The 16,942-nt window shown below is 41.2% G+C and overlaps 1 long non-coding RNA gene across 19 annotated transcripts in view; it reads left to right on the forward strand.

Annotated features, from left to right (window-relative positions):
- The window catches only part of LOC106505633 (uncharacterized), a 396,539-nt gene that overhangs the window by 254,637 nt on the left and 124,960 nt on the right, over nucleotides 1–16,942 (forward strand). For 9 of the 19 annotated variants that reach the window (XR_014823460.1, XR_014823478.1, XR_014823466.1 and 6 more), the window contains one exon: nucleotides 9,229–9,291. The exons of 6 other annotated variants lie outside the window; for them this stretch is intronic. This is a non-coding gene — a long non-coding RNA (uncharacterized LOC106505633). Of the gene's footprint in view, nucleotides 1–8,833; nucleotides 9,014–9,228; nucleotides 9,292–10,484; nucleotides 12,622–16,942 lie in introns of those variants that run through there. 4 more of the 19 variants (XR_014823465.1, XR_014823459.1, XR_014823464.1 and 1 more) reach the window with 2 other exon arrangements.

The following is a 16,942-nucleotide window of genomic DNA, read 5'->3' on the forward strand; positions in this document are numbered from 1 at the left end:
TAATTGGAGTTTTCATCCTATATGATGTAAGCATATCATATAGGTCACATATATAGGATGTAAACATTCACCATGGAAATTTTAATACCCACTCTTTCTACCCCACCCCACCCCAACTTCCTTGCATTGTTTCCTTGTCAGATTCAATGCTTTCTTTTTTCTTTAGCATCCTTGGTTATCTTTGATCTCCATGCCACATTTGACAATGCTTGTCATCCTTTCTCAATACCATATCCAGCCTTGCCTTCTGTCCATCAATTAAGAGCGTCTTAGTTCTATATTGCTTTGTAACAAACTAGCCCCAAACTGAGGGGATGAAATGCCACACATTTCTCATCTCATAGTTTCTGAGGATCAGGAAGCCAGACACAGCTTCCTAGGGTCCTCTGTTTTAGCTTCTCCCACAGGCTAGAGTCAAGGTGCCAGTGGGAGCCACAGTGATCCCAGCTGGGCCTGGATCTAGGCTCGCTCACTGGTGGTTGGCAGGCCATAGGTCCCATGGGTGGTCGATAGAGGCTTCCAGGTATCACTGGCTGAGCAAAGCAGGCAGCCCTCAATTCCTCTCCTACAGACAGACTTACATAGGAAGCCACCTCAGAGCAAGCCAGGGGAAGGACCACAGCAAGACGAAGTCACAGTCTTTTGTCACCCACTCTTGGAAGTAACATTCCACTACTTTTTCTATGTGCTATTTGTCTGAAGGAAGTCACCAGATCCAGCCCATACTCAAGGGAGGAGACCTTGCAGGGGTATGAAGAGCAGGAGGTAGAGCTCCTTGGCGGCCATCTTAGAACTCCACCAACCACAAAAATTAGGTGCACCAACTCTATTTAGCACCACACCTGATACATCGAGAGGGCCTTGTTTAATATCACATCCTCCTGCTCTTCTACCTCTCCCACTGCCCTTGGTTCACCCAAAGAAGACGGCACCATTACTGTGCATTAAGCATAAAAAAACTGAAGTATCCCTCCCACACCCACTCCTCACACACACTTTTCTTCACTCACTGGGAAGCCAGAGTGATCTTCCTAAAGCCCAAATCTGATCATGTCACCTGCTCAAAACCTTCCAACAGGTTCCATGTCCTTAACACATCCTGATCATGGCCATGGAAGCCCTGCGTGGCAAACCCAGATTTACCCATCTAATCTAATTTCTCTCCACATCTGCTCTCTCCTTTTTTTATTTCCCTTCACATTTCTCCCTTTATATTTTATATTTCATGTTTCCTTTCTTTTAGCTCTTTAAACATGGCATCTTCCTTCTCCCCATTCTAGGCCTTTGCCAAATCTCCTTCTTTTTTTTTTTTTTTTTTTTTTTGTCTTTTGTCTTTTTGTTGTTGTTGTTGCTATTTCTTGGGTCGCTCCTGCGGCATATGGAGGTTCCCAGGCCAGGGGTGAATCGGAGCTGTAGCCACCGGCCTACGCCAGAGCCACAGCAACGTGGGATCCGAGCCGCGTCTGCAACCTACACCACAGCTCACGGCAACGCCGGATCGTTAACCCACTGAGCAAGGGCAGGGACCGAACCCGCAACCTCATGGTTCCTAGTCGGATTCGTTAACCACTGCGCCACGACGGGAACTCCCCAAATCTCCTTCTTGACTTCAAGTCTTTGCACCCCAAGAAAAGGAGGCACCCCTTGTCTTACTTGTACTCCATGAGCACAGAACTCATGCCTAGTAATGCATCACCTCATTCTCAGTACCAAGCACACTGTATGGTAACAGGTGACAGCCACTGAGGTGAGACTCTACCCTGCAGAAAATGATGGCAAAGGTTTCCTTTGCCCTGACCTCATCCTATAAGCAGATGGACTGTGGGCCTTGCTGGGTACCACCCTGCCCTCCCAAACCTACCCCCCAGCTCTACCTCATCTCAGATTCCCTTCTTCAGAACACAGAGAGAGATGACATCATACTTCCATGGCATTTTTAGAGCAGCCAAATGCATGAAGAAACATTTCTATCAAATACTTTCGTCCTGGGGGTTCTGACATGTGTTTGCAAATGAATAAATGACTTAAGAGATCCAAATACAAAGAACACCAATCTTGCAAATGACATTAGGCAGTGTCCTTTAATGACTTTTCACAGGTCATTTCAAGGTAGTAGTCCCTCACATAATATTTACAACAACACCATGGGGAGATGCGATTAGTCCCATATTACAGGTGAAGAAAATGAGACTCAGGGAGTCAGTTACTTGTCCACACTTGTATAGTTAATAAGTAAACTGAATTGGGATGATAATGCCAGCCACTGTTAACTACACCTTTACTATAAGCTAACCTTTTACTAGTACTTGACATGAGTTCTCTGACTTAACACTTAGTAACCATTATAACAGGTACTTTATAATCCCTAATGAAAGATGAAGAAACTGATATTCAAGGAATTTAAGAAGACTCCCCCAATTCCACAGCTAGAAGGAGGCAGCGCTAAGGTCTACCTTTTTAAGTACATACTTTATTACAGTAATAGTTTAGCAAAGAATTTCATTTTCAAATATGAAATGTAGCAGTAAGTTAAGACTATAAGCTGCTAACAGTAGCCAAGGTTAACCATTTTTTTCCCCTAAGAAAAAAGGCTAGTGGAAATATTTAAGAGGCTCAAAATTCTATCTTTAACAAAAAAGTGAAATATGTGTTGCAATGAGTTTTAGGTCTATTTGATAGAGAAATCAAGATTAATGCAAAGCTGGACATTAATAGGGTAGTCACCTGTATGTTATTCAAGAAAAGAAAAATCTGTCAAAATATGAGAATCCTGAAATACTTTGTTCTTATTTCCCATGGTCTTGAAGACAGTTACTAAAATGTTATGCAGGATGTTATTTCTCTAGCCTGGCATCTCACTTGTTCCATGAAGATGATGGGACAGACATGAACTATGCCTGGTGCCCAGGCTTCTGCTATTACCACACATAAACGACCTACCCAGGCTGCTGGACCAACCACAAAACATAGGAAAAATTTGTCCCTCAAATGCCAAGATGTTTGAATGCTATTGGTTGCTTATGCAAGTCAAGGCCACAAACTCTCTGGATTCCACAAAATAATTACCAGGCTCCTCTGAGTTCTTGCTGGATAACTCATTGCCAAAGTTTCCCAGGATTTCATGGAAGTCCAGTGGTTTTCAAGCAGAGTTATAATAAGTATCAGCTGGAAGGACCATAGGATATACAATCCCAGGGACAATCACAGACTTAATAGACTCAGAATCTCCAGGTCCAGGGCTCAGGACTTCAGAAGGTCCTCTAGGAATTTGATGGCTGGCCAGAGTGTATTCTGTTCCCATTTGTCCCTTGGAAGAAGCACACCCCAAAGCCTGCAAACCTGCCCCCTTCCTCTTTATAAACCCTACAGGAGGATGCCCTGTGGCTAGCTGGTGACTAAGTCAACCTGAGGAATAGGAGGACGATTTTCCATTTCTTTGGAGAGGTTTATCATTTATCTAGCCTGTCACATGTCAGATCCTATTGCCTATTTCTCCTGACTCAACCCAAATGCATATTTTTTCCAGATAGTATGTATAATTTCCTTTTTGTTTTTTCTTTTTATTTTAATTGAAGTATAGTTGATTTACAATGTTATGTTAGTTTATGGAGTATAGTAAAGAGATTCAGTTATATACATTTATATATTTATGTAAATATATATTTATTTATATTTATGTATATTATATATACATATATTTATATATGTATATATTTATATTTATGTATATTATATATGAGATTCAGTTATATACATTTATATATTTATGTAAATATATATTTATATTTATGTATATTATATATATAATATATGTATATGCATTATAAATACTTTTAAATATTCTTTTCCATTATGGTTTATCACAGGATATTGAATACAGTTCTTTGTGCTATAAAATAGGACATTGTTGTTTATTTATTTTATATATATTCTGTATATAGTAGTTTATATCTGCTAATCCTAAACTCCTAATTTATCCCTTCTCCTATCCCTTTCCCCTTTGGGAAACCATAAGTTTGTTCTCTATGTCTCTGAATCTGTTTCTATTTCATAAATAAGTTCATTTGTATCATATTTTAGATTCCACATATAAGTGATACCATGATATTTACTTTCTTATTTCACTTGGTATGACAGTCTCTAAGGTCCATCCATGCTGCTGGAAATGGCATTATTTTGTTTTTATGGCCAAGTAATATTCCACTGTGTGTATATATATGTACCACATCTTCTTTATTCATTTCTCTCGTCAAGGACATTTAGGATGCTTCCATGTCTTGACTATTGTAAACAGTGCTGCTATGAACATTGGGATGCATGGATCTTTTCGAATTAGAGTTTTATATTTTCTGGATATATGCCCAGGAGTGGGATTGTGGATCATATGGCAACTCTATTTTTAGTTTTTTGAGGCACCTCTTTACTGTTTTCCATAGTAGGTATACCAATTTATATCCCTACTAACAGTGTAAGAGAATTCCCTTTTCTCCACACCCTCTGTAGCATGTTATTTGTAGACTTTTTGATGATTGCCATTCTGACTGGTGTGAGGTGATACTTCATTGTAGATAAATTCCCTTTTTTGAGTATTAAATACAAGATAATGATGATGATGATATTGATAGCCATCTATGGGACACTTACTAGGTGTTTTGCATATGATATCTCCAAATTCAACTACTCTACAAGGTATATTTTATTCTCCCCAATTTGCATGTAAGGAAATCAAGGCTCAGAGAGGTTAAATAACTTGGCCAAAGATGTCTATCCAGCAAATGGCAGAAGCAGATTTTGAACCCACTTCATCTTAACTCCAAAGTCCAAGTTCCTTCCATTCTCCACTAGCTGTGTCATCCTGGGCAAGAACTTAACCTCTCCATGTCTTAATTTTTCCACATGTTAAAAAAAGGAAACAAAAGTACCTAACCCATAGTGTTGTTGCCTAGATTAAAAGAAACAATTCAAACTTGATTTAAAAAAAAAAACAATTTATGTAAAACCCTTAGCACAATAATCTTCAGTATTACAATAGTTTTTTTTTTGTTTGTTTTTTTTGTTTTGTTTTGTCTTGTTCTGTTTTGTTTTAACACCAGGACTTCTCAAACATTTCTTAGAAAGCACTCATACCCCTGAAATAAAAAGTAGCAGATAATTTCAGCTTGGGCTGCCAGTGATGTCTACCTGGCTGTGGTTCTCATTATTTATTGGCAGGTTAAAGACTCTGAGAAGTTCCACAGTAAAGAGTCCACATTCACCACAAGATATAGATACTTAAATCAGTTAATTTTCACTGAATATTCCAGTTCTACCAAGAAGGAAGGGGGCCTTTTATGCCTGATTTGGAATGGAATTGCTTTGATAATCTCACCCTCTGCCAGTGTTTGGAAAAGGCCCTACTGGAGGAGCATACCATTAAGAAGGGCCTCGCTTTGATACTGGCTGTTAATCCCATGGCCCAGCTTGACATTGTCTCTTAGCAACGTCCTGTCCTTTTCCCCTTTTCATTCTTGTGCCTCTAAAGACACTTCCTCTCTTCTGGTTTCTCTTCAGCCTCTGACTTTCACGGCCCCTTTAAGCCTCGTTTACACAGAGAGAAGCAGGAGCTGAAGGCCCTGAGCACATATTTATGTTAATAGTACCAAGGGGAGGAACAGCCTGTTCTGGGGGCTGCTTTCCAACTGTCACATAAATCAGGAAAAAAAAAAAGTTACTATTTTCACAAAGACACTGCCAGCGCAGAGCAGTAAGTCTTGGAAAGGCATCATTTCCCCACCCCCACCCAAGTCCCCTTGTGTCCACCCCCATAAGGTCCCCTCCATCATCAGGAAGGAGTGGGGGAAGGATTTCATAGATGCCGAGTATTTCCAAGTCAGAAGGGACCTTTGAGATCATCTAGTGCTAAATCACACAGAAACATCTAGTAAATACCTCTGCCTGGGTCCTTCCCCAGAATTTCTGATGCTGTGGCTTGGAGGTGGAGCACAGGAAAGATTTTTAAAGCTTTCCAGGTGACTCTCATGTGCAAAGAGGGCCAGGGGACTGATGTCATCATGGTCCCATGAAGAGACAGGACCAGAGAATAGATTCTATGGATCATCCTGGGAGCCAGTGATTTGGTGGAGCCCTGACAACCAGCCATGTTTTCTTTTGTGATGTCACACTATCACTGAGCACTGGGAACAGCAGCAGAAATGCTAGAGATATTATGAGAGCTGTGCACCAAATCACTTGGGGGAGCTCATGCAAACTCACTTTTGCTCTCCTTTTGCTCTACCTGGACCAACTGAATCAGAATCTCTTGGTGGAACCCCAACACATAGGTTCTGAAAAAGCCCTTGGTGGCAACTGTGATGTGTATCCCAGTCTAAAAAACACTAGCCTGGGTAAAAGATCACTTATTTTGGAGTTAGAAAAATGGGGGTTCAAGTCTGGGGTCTAGCAAATATTAACATGTTCTTTGGACAACTTACATAATCTCTCTGAGCCTCAGTTTCTTTATCTGCAAAATGGGACTACCCTGCTAACTCTCCCTTATTCTTCATTTTTGCAGTTCAAAACTCATTTCTCCTTGGAAGTCCAGGCTGAGCTTGCAGATGAGTCTAGTCATCCATCCTCCCAAGATATGTCCTGACTAAAAGCAGTGGAAACTTCTCCTTTGTGACACTGACCACAATTCACTGATTGAGTAGTGAGAGATAGAAAACATGGTTTTTTAATGGATGAAGAAATAGTTAATGATGCTTAACTACATGTGTAGTAGATTACTCACTCCCAGTCTCCACCACCAGTGTTTTGTGAGATAAGGAGATGCAGTATCTTGTTCCCTGCTGCATCCACAGTGCCTAGTGTGAGGCTAGCACTCAACAGACTTTGGCTAAACACATGGCTGAACACCTGCCCAAACAAGGAACTAATATATATGGAGTAGCTGGCACAGAGGGAATAGGCAACAAACATCAGCTGTTCTAATCATTATCTTCAGATAGACTTTGTGTCTTCCCAAAAGACACACAGTAGAGCTGAGACTTGAACTCAGTCCTCTGGACTGGCACCCTCATTTTTCATCCCTTATGTCATTCTGCCTTATCTTCCATGTTGAGGGGAGGGAATCTAGGAAAAAAATGGCAGACTGTCTCTGCCCACTAAAATGAGCTGGAAACCCAACAACTTCTTGCACACTCCCAGCCTCCATGGATGCACCTATGCAATCCATGCAGACAATAATAACTACTGGCATGGGGCCCCTTGGTTCTCTCTTGAGAAAGTTTTGGATCGTAAGCTCCCCTTGAGGAAAGTGACCCTGGTTTTGGCCCCCACCACTCCATAGACCCATTTGAACTCTACTGCTTGTTAATGACAGGTTTGTAGTGGCAACATTGTTTTGATCCCAGCAGCAGTCAAACCATATGCATAGCGGGACCAAATGCCTCTGATGATTTCCACATTTCCCCATTGGCCATCATGCTGTCTAGGATTGGAGAGAAGCTGGAGCCTGGAGGGTCACAGGAGAGGAGATGGAATTCACACTACTGGCTGCTTAAGCACCACTGGGGAAGGGAGTTGAGAATAAAAGTAGAGGTGGTGTTTCTGGGAATGACTCTGGGTGATCCCTTATCTTTCTATGCTCGCATGGAAATCATGGACCTCGTGTAGTTAAAAGTTACTATGACCCAGATACTCTGCCAAGTGCTTTACAGACATAATCTCATTTAATTCTCTTGACTCTGCGGGTTTGAAATCATGAGTGTCAGTATCTCATAGTGGAGAAAACTGAGGCTGAGAGTCATTTGCTAAGGGTCACAAATGTCAGTTCAACCCAAGACCAGCACTGGAAGCAGGCCTGATGATTCCAGGGCCTCAATTCATTCCACAAATATTTATTGAACACCACAATGTGCCATGTTTTCTAGCTGCAAAGAATACACAGTTGGTGTTCCACATCTGCAAGTTCCACATCCAGGGATTCAGAGGTCCACCTATATATTCATTGCACTATGCCTTTTTATAAAGTGGACTTGAGCATCTGTGAATTTTGGTATTTGAGGAGACTTCTGGAACCAGTCCCCTGGGCATACTGAAGAATGACTATGTTACAGACAAAGGTCTATGACCTTGTGGGTCTTTTTTCTGTGGAGACAAACCATAAATAATAAATCTAAACACGAAGGATGTAATGTGATCTTCTAGAAAGTGATAGTGCTTTAAGAAACAGTGTGGTACAAAAAAGATGGAGAATGGGAGATGTGTGGGGAAGGGAGTCTCTGATACACATTTGCATCTTACATAGGGCTATCAGGACAGGCTTTAGTGATAGAGTCATGTATTAGAAAGAAGGAAAAAGTTCTAAATTATGCCGTGTTCATTCTGCCTCAACCACTACTGGTGCTGGGCTAAGCATTTTATCCATAACGTCTCATTGAATCCTCCCAAGAACCCTATACAAATAAGATCATCTGCACTTTTCAAATGAGGAAATTGAGACTCTAGAGGATAAAAAAAAAAAAAATTGTCCAAAATGATTCAGTTAATAAGTTATAGGGCTGACATTTCAACTTGGCTCCTCTAGCTCCAAAGTCCCTGGCCCTTTTGACAACCAGGATGCTGATGGAGAGTGTGGGGAAGCTGGGGGCTGTCAGCAGAGAGGTGCAGTGCGGAGTCCGCCCTTGATTGAGAAAGTCACCCTGCAGCGCCTCCCTCTGGAGACAAGGTCACTCTGGAGGCTGGGAGCTCTCCTGGTGATGCTGGGCATCACAGAGGCAGGTGGCGTGGTTGACGTGTGGTGCTCTCTCCACATTGCATCTCCTCATGTTTGTTTTTCCTTTTTTCCCATAAGGTTTTGAAATCATTTCTTTGGTAGTTGGAGCAGACAGATGTAGAGAAGCAGTTCTTGAAGAACCACTTGCAGATGTCAGAAAACACAAGGTTTCTGGAAGCTGCACAGAAGGGCTGCTCTTTCACGGAGGAACAGTGGCACCCTGGGCATGAGGGGCCAGAGGTTAAGCATCATTTTAGGGTGTGTTTGGGGGAACTGTTTATAAATTTACCAGAGTCTGGTTCTCAATTTGGCAATCGCTGTTCTCCTGAGTGATCCCCTCCCCCATGTCTGACGTCATTCCCTCGCACTACACTTTCTCTTTCCCATGAAGATCAAGAGTGCAGTGGTCTGAGAGGACTTTGCTTGTGGAATGAAGGTCTCTCAGCTGACAGTGTACTCCATTCTCCCTCCAGGATCCTGAGAACAGCCATGCAGTCATGTCAAGTCATCCATCTAAGAGTCTGTTCCTGAAAGCGGTAGGTTGCTTGACTGCTTTTGGTCCCTCAGTGAGACAGTGAAAGGACTGTTGGGTGAATGCTCTGAAAAGGCAGGAGCACCACCCAAATATACTTGGGAGATAACAAGGAAGAGAAGGATAGAATCCATTCCTTCTGGGAGGCCCCGGTTTCACAGCCTCAGTTCACCTTCTGACCTCATGGCAACTCAAAAGCACAGATTCCATCCTTTACAGCCACCATCTATATACATGTGGAATGTATATATATAACAGTGGCAACTCGTATTTGTTAACATTTTTTAATGTTCTGAAAGCACTGCTCATGGGTGTTGACTTGTTTAATCTCATTCAAACAGCAGAGCAACCCAGTTAATGGGATATGATAATTTAAATCCCTTTTGGCAAATGAGGAAACTGAAGAACAAAAGTTCAATGACTTGACAAGGTCAGGGCTGGTGAAGGAGAGGGCGTGTGACTCAAGCCAAGGTGCCCTGAGTCAAACTGTCATGTTTCCTCCCTGACAAGGTAAGGGTGTCTGGTACCAGATTTGTGCGGAACAAGAACAGTGGCGTCACACTCTTTCTACCCATCTCTCTCTTCTTCCTGTGTCTCTCTTTACTCAAGGTCTCTCTTCTCCTCCTCTCCTTTCCCCTCCTCCTCTCCTTCCTCCATCTTTCCCTTCTCCTTCTTCCTCTCTTTATCTCAACTTGGAGGTAAATGTCCTCCAGGGTGAAATGTGCAGAAGTAGCCTCACCTACAATTGTGATCCTGTGGCAGACACCCCAAGGGGAGTAATGTAAGGAGACATTCATAAGTGCCTCCAGGGCCCTGAGCTGGCCATGTGCCTTGGGGCCTTACAGGTGAAACTCGCTCTAGAAACTACATCTTGGATGGTATCTCATGACCACACAGGCTCCCACAGAGGGAGAGATGATCCATGTCACAGAGTCCAGGCCAAACCCAGAGTCCCTCAAGACCTTTCCTGGTTCCTTTATATTCATCACACTTTGAGCTACTTGCCTGTCCATTGTCTGTCTCCCCATTTGACTGGGTGATATCAGGCATAAGGACCATGAGGACTGGGTATGCCTTGTTAACCTCTGTCCCCTTGGTTCAGAGCACTGTAAGCCCTCACAGATATGTGGTGAGTAAGCAAATGAATGAATAAAAAAATGATGCAATAACAATAGCTTAATATGTCATTCTCTCCAGCTACACTTGCACTTTGAAAGAAGATTCTAATGAAGGATGTGTTTTAACATCATTAAAATTTTCATGTGGAAGGAGTTCTACATGGAAGGCCCATTCTGGAGTGAGTGATGAGGAGTGCATCTGTCCAGCGTTTCTCCAAATGGTACACAGCAGATGCCCTGGCATTAAATCAATCTCATCCCCAAGACCAAGGGAGGTTAGATCTCAAAGAACAGGAAAATCGAGGAAGCTGGGAAAAAAGGCAGTGGGGGTCTGACTTTTTTCCACCCAGATGTCCCCTCTGTGAACCTCTGGTTATTCTATCCTGAATGTGAGGTTAAATGTGTAGAGGTCTGCAGCCACAGTCTAGGAGGCAAAGTTCTTGTTGGACAATAAAAATTCAAGCCCACTGCTGGCCCTGCTGGGTCCATCTGTTATTGGAATTAAGTTCCCCATCTCATTCCAATCAAACTGCAAAAGCTCTCTGGCAGGATGTCAGGTTTCAAACAGAAATGTCAGCCAAGGACTCCTGAGGCCAAGGTCTGATCAGAGCAAACTTGAATCAATTTACGTATTAGGCAGAAATTTATAGGGAATTTAGTGGTGTGGTGGGCCTATTTGTTAAGTATTCCTCATTTGCATGCTCTGGACTAAAAATCTACAAAGAGCTATGTATAAAAATCAATGTCAAAGGCCAATGTAACTTCTATCCAAAGGGAGCATATATCCATAAAGGAATGTGAAGGGCTGACCAGAGTGATTTTCTTCCCCAATATAAGAGCAAAAAGAGCTTGAATATGTTCTAAGCCCAGTTTAAACCTAAGCCCCAATTTAAACCTTGATCTATGACTCAGGCAAAACTAACCCTAATAATAATAATAATAATAATAATAATAACCTTCATTGACTATTTAGTATATGCTAGACTCTGTGCTATGTACTTTGCATAAAATGGTATACCTTCTCTATGTGCTGACAATAAAACAATGCTTAAGACATTCTTAATTTAAAACATTTACAAAGCATGGTATTATCCAATGATATCACACACACACACACAGAGTGTATTTTTTTAAAAAGGAAGGGGAAAACACACATCAAACTCAGAGATTAGATTAACTGTGGGAAAACTCCAGGGTTTGAGAGCACAACCCATTATTCATTCATTCAACAGATAATGTCTAGCACCTTCTATGCCAGGCACTGATGCTGCAACTTTGCAACTGTGACATCTACATCCTAGCATTATTGTTCTGTTAGGTATGTTTACAGAATGAGTGTGTGTGTGTGTGTGTGTGTGTGTGTGTGTGTGTGTGTAACTATAAAAAAAAATAAGTAAAAAATAAATGCAAATTAAATAACATATTTTTATATTAACAAAATGTCAAGTGACTATTCTGGCTTTTGAGAGTCCTTACATATTGTCCCAAACATAAATGTTGTATGTATTGGTGACTACCACTGGCTACAATAATTCCTCTCATGGTCCCCTTCAGAAGGCTAGCAATGACAGTGGCGCAGTGACAATCAATCACAGTACGACGACTTACACAGATTTGGTTCATTCCCTCCATTATGTTTTTTGAGAGTATCACTAGCCACAAAGTACTGAGTAAACCCCAATTTGATTATATATACATTTACCAAAAGACATGTACAGAAATGGTCTTAGCAGCATTAGTCATAATAACCCCAAACTGAAAACTACCTAAATGTCTAGGTAGAACAGTTGAAAAGATAAAAAATGTTCTATATTTACACGAGACTATACAGAAGTTAAAAGCAATGCATTTAAACTGTGTGCAAAAAATAAGTGGATGAATCTCACCAATATAAAGGAAGCCTGGTATAAGAATAACACCCTACATAGTTACATTCATAGGACATTCAATAATAGGCAAAAACAAGGCATGATATTAGAAGGCAGGACAGTTACCCTCAGGAGGGAGCAGTGGCCATGGTACATTATGGAAGCTTTGGGGTGTACCGGAAAAGTTTATCTTCTTGCTGTGGGTGATGGTAATATGAGTATCTTAGTTTAGGAGAAGTTGTTGAGTCTTATAGTTATGCTTTGTAACTTTTTTGCAAGTATATTTTATTTCCATCAATAGTTTACCAAAACCAAAAGAAAATGAAAATATAAAACCCTGAAATCCAATCTGTGTCTTTTTGTTGTTGTTGTTTTCATACTATTTGTTTGTTTTTATTTCCCCAATACATTATTTTTTTCTACTGTACAGCATGGTATGTGTAACTGGGTCACCATGCTGTACAATCTGTGTTGTTTGAATCTCCTCTTTGGTAAGCCTTCTCTGGGCTTCGGTTATAGCATCTGTAAAATGGGAGAGGGATTTGCTAGCTGATCTGTAAGGGCCCTTTCAGCTGGACTACCTGTGTATGACCTCTTCCAATCCAACAATCAATTTCTGGAACAATGGGCAAAAATTGAGAATGAGCCTGGGGTCATTAGCTCTTCGAATGTGTAAAAGGCTGATGTCACATGTGAGCCAATTTTAAGGCATTTTTTGTAAGTTAAGGACACCATCAATGCACAAGGGAAAGCCTGTCTTCCAGGAAAACGCACATAGCTAATTCATTCCCAAAGTGCTTGGGGGATAAGCATGAATATGCCAAATGCTGTTTCTGCCAAGCTTCTTTCTGTCCTGCCAATTCATAGACCCTGTGATGGGAGGGTCAGTAGTTGCAGAGGTGGGGCTGTTCCTGGTAGGAAGGAGGCAGCTACCATGCTCTCCACCTGCCCACCGCTGTTTGAATAGGCACTTCCTCTCTGAGGGGAGCTGCTTCGTAATTTTCCTCTTACCGCTACTGGACGTCCTGGAATGGCAACATCACAGCCTGTACCCATTCACAACAGGAAAGTTGGACATCCGCAGACAATTCTGGCACGAGAGGAGGAAAAGTCCTCTCCTGTGTGTCAGCTTCTATATTAGAACCAGGAAAACCATTTCTATAGTGTAGACCATGCTGTAATCTTCACAGGAGATTTGGGGCTCCAAGTAGGGAAACGTCCCAGAGTTAAACTCAAGCCTGACATCTGCAGAACAGAGATTCCCAAAGAAGGCATTATTTTGACCCTGAACAGACACACCATGGTAACTCTAAATCCAAGGAAAGGTGCGTTGAGGGTTAGAGACAATTTCTGGTGAGTGAATGAGCTGTAGGGTGTTATCCTAACTGTAGGATGCCTGGGCCTCCTGTGAAAGGTCACTTCTCATAAGAATGCTGAAATTGGCAGCTGAAAATAACCAAGTCCAAAATCTGAATCTACATCATCTACATTGTTTCTTTTATCAAACAATCAGAGGTAAAAGACCTGTTTTGTTGTTTTATTTCTTTTTGTTTAGTAATTTACTTCTAATCTTTCACTGGCTAATGCATTTTAAATAATACAATGGAAAGGAAGGATTAAAAATGAAATAAAGAGAAAGGCAGAATACAAACCCCAATGTTTGCTTGTTAGTTTTGACAGACATTAGTGTGTTAAGTAGCAATCAGAATCCATAAATGCCTCTTCTTGAGCTGGGTGCTGGTCAAATAGATGGATTTAGTTTATGAAAATTGCTGGTTGCAATGTCTACACAACATAGTGAGCTGGTGGTGGTCTGTGGATTTTAGGATCATTGCTCCATGGAGGCTTCTCACTATCCCAAGAGTATACTTTTTTGAGAAGAAATAGACTTAACACAATGCCCCAAAGAGAGGAAAGGATCAGGGAACAGGATATTGTGATTAAGAATGGTGACTCAAGATAAGAGGATGGAAGAGCAGGTAGGAAAATTGATGTGTCTTAAAAAATCAAGATTTCATTGATGAAGAAATTTTTTGGTGACAATGAGAGAAACCTACTGTCTTCTGAAGAGTGGGACCAAGGGAACATCAGTAAATAACCAGAGTAATTATGGAGAAGGAGGCATACAGATTTCTGCTCATGGTGTTCAGACAATCCAGATGCCAATCCAGGAGATATTCAAGCTCTCATTCAGGTCAACCTGGGGACACCAGGCAGGTAAAGCATCACTTCTCTCCACTCATTTTCTACTCAAAAATGGCAGATGGAAAATCACTTTTTACAAACACAACTTTCCTATTTCACTGAATACCAAATATAAAAGCTCATGTCATTACAATTGCTATTAATAAGTCCTGAAAGCAAATTGAGAATTAGGACAATTACCACAACACACCAAGAGAATAAGCTGGAAAACAATTTCTTTAAAGTCACTGCGTAATGTCTCACTGAAGCCAGCCAACCCTTCTTGTCTTGTTTTGGAATTTTGGAAAAGAGAGCGCTTGAAGTAGGGAAGACAAAAGACAGAAATCCTACAAGCAGTTTAGTTTCCAGTCCAAGACAGCTGTTGGGTGACTTCACCCATTGTGAGAACAGCCATGCGTGGAGGGAATTAACAGATGAAAAGCCAGCAAACTCAATATGGGGCATGTAAACATGCTTTCTCAGTCTCTTTCTTTCTTTCTTTCTTTTTTATTAAAGTATAGTTGATTTACAATGTTCCTTCAATTTCCGATGTACAGCAAAGAGATCTAGCTATCCATACACACCCATTTTTTTCTTTTTTTCTTTTTTTTAACTTTCCATCAGGTTCTTACCCAAGAGATTAGATATGGTTCCCTGTGCTGTGCAGCAGGACACCATCACCCATCCATTATAAATTAAACAGTCTGCATCTACCAACCCCAAACTCTCCCTCAGCCCCCTTCTCTACCCTCCCCCCCGGCAAACACAAGCCTGCCCTCCATGTCCATGATCTGTTTCTATTTTATAGATAGATCATTTGTGTCATATTTTGTACTCCTCATATAAGTGATATAATATGGTGTTTGTCTTCTCTTTCTGACTTACTTCACTCAGTATGAGAGTCTCTAGTTCTATCCATGTTGCTGCAAACAGGATTATTTTGTCCTTTTAATGGCTGAATAGTATTCTATTGTATATATGTACCACATTTTCTTAATCCATTCACCTGTCGATTAAAGGCCTAAATGTAAGGCCAGATATTATAAAAATGTCAGTATCTTTTGATTCTCCTTAGTGACAGACACACCTACAAGTGAACTTACATATGTGTATGTTTATATGAAACATAGAGGACACAAGAAAGGGTAGGAGACATGAAAAACAGTGGAGGAAGATAAAAATTTCAAGATTCAAATCATGTTGCTGCTACCCCACTTCAGAGAGTCTCTGAGGAAAGAGCTAGAAGGGCTGTTCACCACTCAGCTTCCTTCCAAGAAATGAAATTATGAGCAAAGGAAGGGCCAAGAAAATGCCAATTTGTGTCACACTAACATCTTTGTTAAGGCTGAACATGGACTTCAGAAATGTAAACTTGGAACTCCAGTGAGCACAGCCAGCCTTGAGGGATTGATATTGGGTTCTTCTGAAGGACTGAGGGAGATCCAAGAGGAGATCCAATGAGATACTCACTAATGAGAAAATGTACTGACACTAGGGTTTCATTTGCAAGAGTAGCGAACTCAGAAAAATGGAATCCCTAAAACTGCATTTGGAACTGTCTGTCATTAGAGACAGACAGAGACAGTGATTGCTAGAGAAAAATGAGACAACAGACAAACCAAAGAGAGAGGCTCTAATTGAGAGGACCTGGGGGAACCAATGAAAAAAGAAAAGCCCAAACTTTCCTGCCTCAGGTGCAAACTGCTACATTTGGAATGGCTGGACAAGGGGGCCCTACTGTACAGCAGAGGAAACTGTGTGTGATTGGGTCACTTTGCTGTATAATAGAAATTGAAGTAACATTGTAAATCAACTACAATTTTAAAAAGTGTAAACTTACTGAAAAAAAAACCTTCAAAGGCTACCTTCCTCCTGGTTGGTGGACTGCAGTTGCTTGGAATAACCACCAACGCCTTATACATATTTCAAACTCTCCTTCCTGGGTTTATAATTTTCACAGAGGCAGCTGCAAATGTAAGTCATGAATGTAAGATGATGCTTCTTTGCGGGGTTGTAAAGACAATCTAAGAACAAGTTATTTCAGAGTCACAGAATTCACAGCTGGAGACCTTTTCCATTGCCTAATGCACTTACCCGTGAAGCTTTCATTGTTTCACTCTTACCCAGTTGTATCATTATTTAACTTACCTCATCAGGGAAATCATTGTTTAAAAAATGAATATAAATGGCAAAAGAGTTTTCTACTTATCTGTTCCAGGATAATAGCCTCCCTCCCCCACTTCCCGCCACAGAAGGGTTAGGCCCCTGTGGGTGATGAATGGTTCCAAAGAGTCTGACAGTCCCAGCGAGAGACATGAGAGTAAAAATAACTAGCTGATTACCAATAGGGAGCAAATTGGCCACTTGAGAATTCAGTGGCTGGAGGGACGATGAATGAGAAAACAAAAATCCTCATCAAGAGACTAGGCTTTCTGATTAGTCCAAGCGCTGGTCACCGTGTTCCATGCCTCTCCCTCCCTGCTGT

This window comes from Sus scrofa, chromosome 13 (assembly GCF_054392235.1).
Source record: "Sus scrofa isolate SSC_HxYL_T2T_F1_AM1 chromosome 13, Sscrofa_HxYL_maternal_Yorkshire_Landrace_v2.0, whole genome shotgun sequence".
Lineage (NCBI taxonomy): Eukaryota > Metazoa > Chordata > Mammalia > Artiodactyla > Suidae > Sus > Sus scrofa.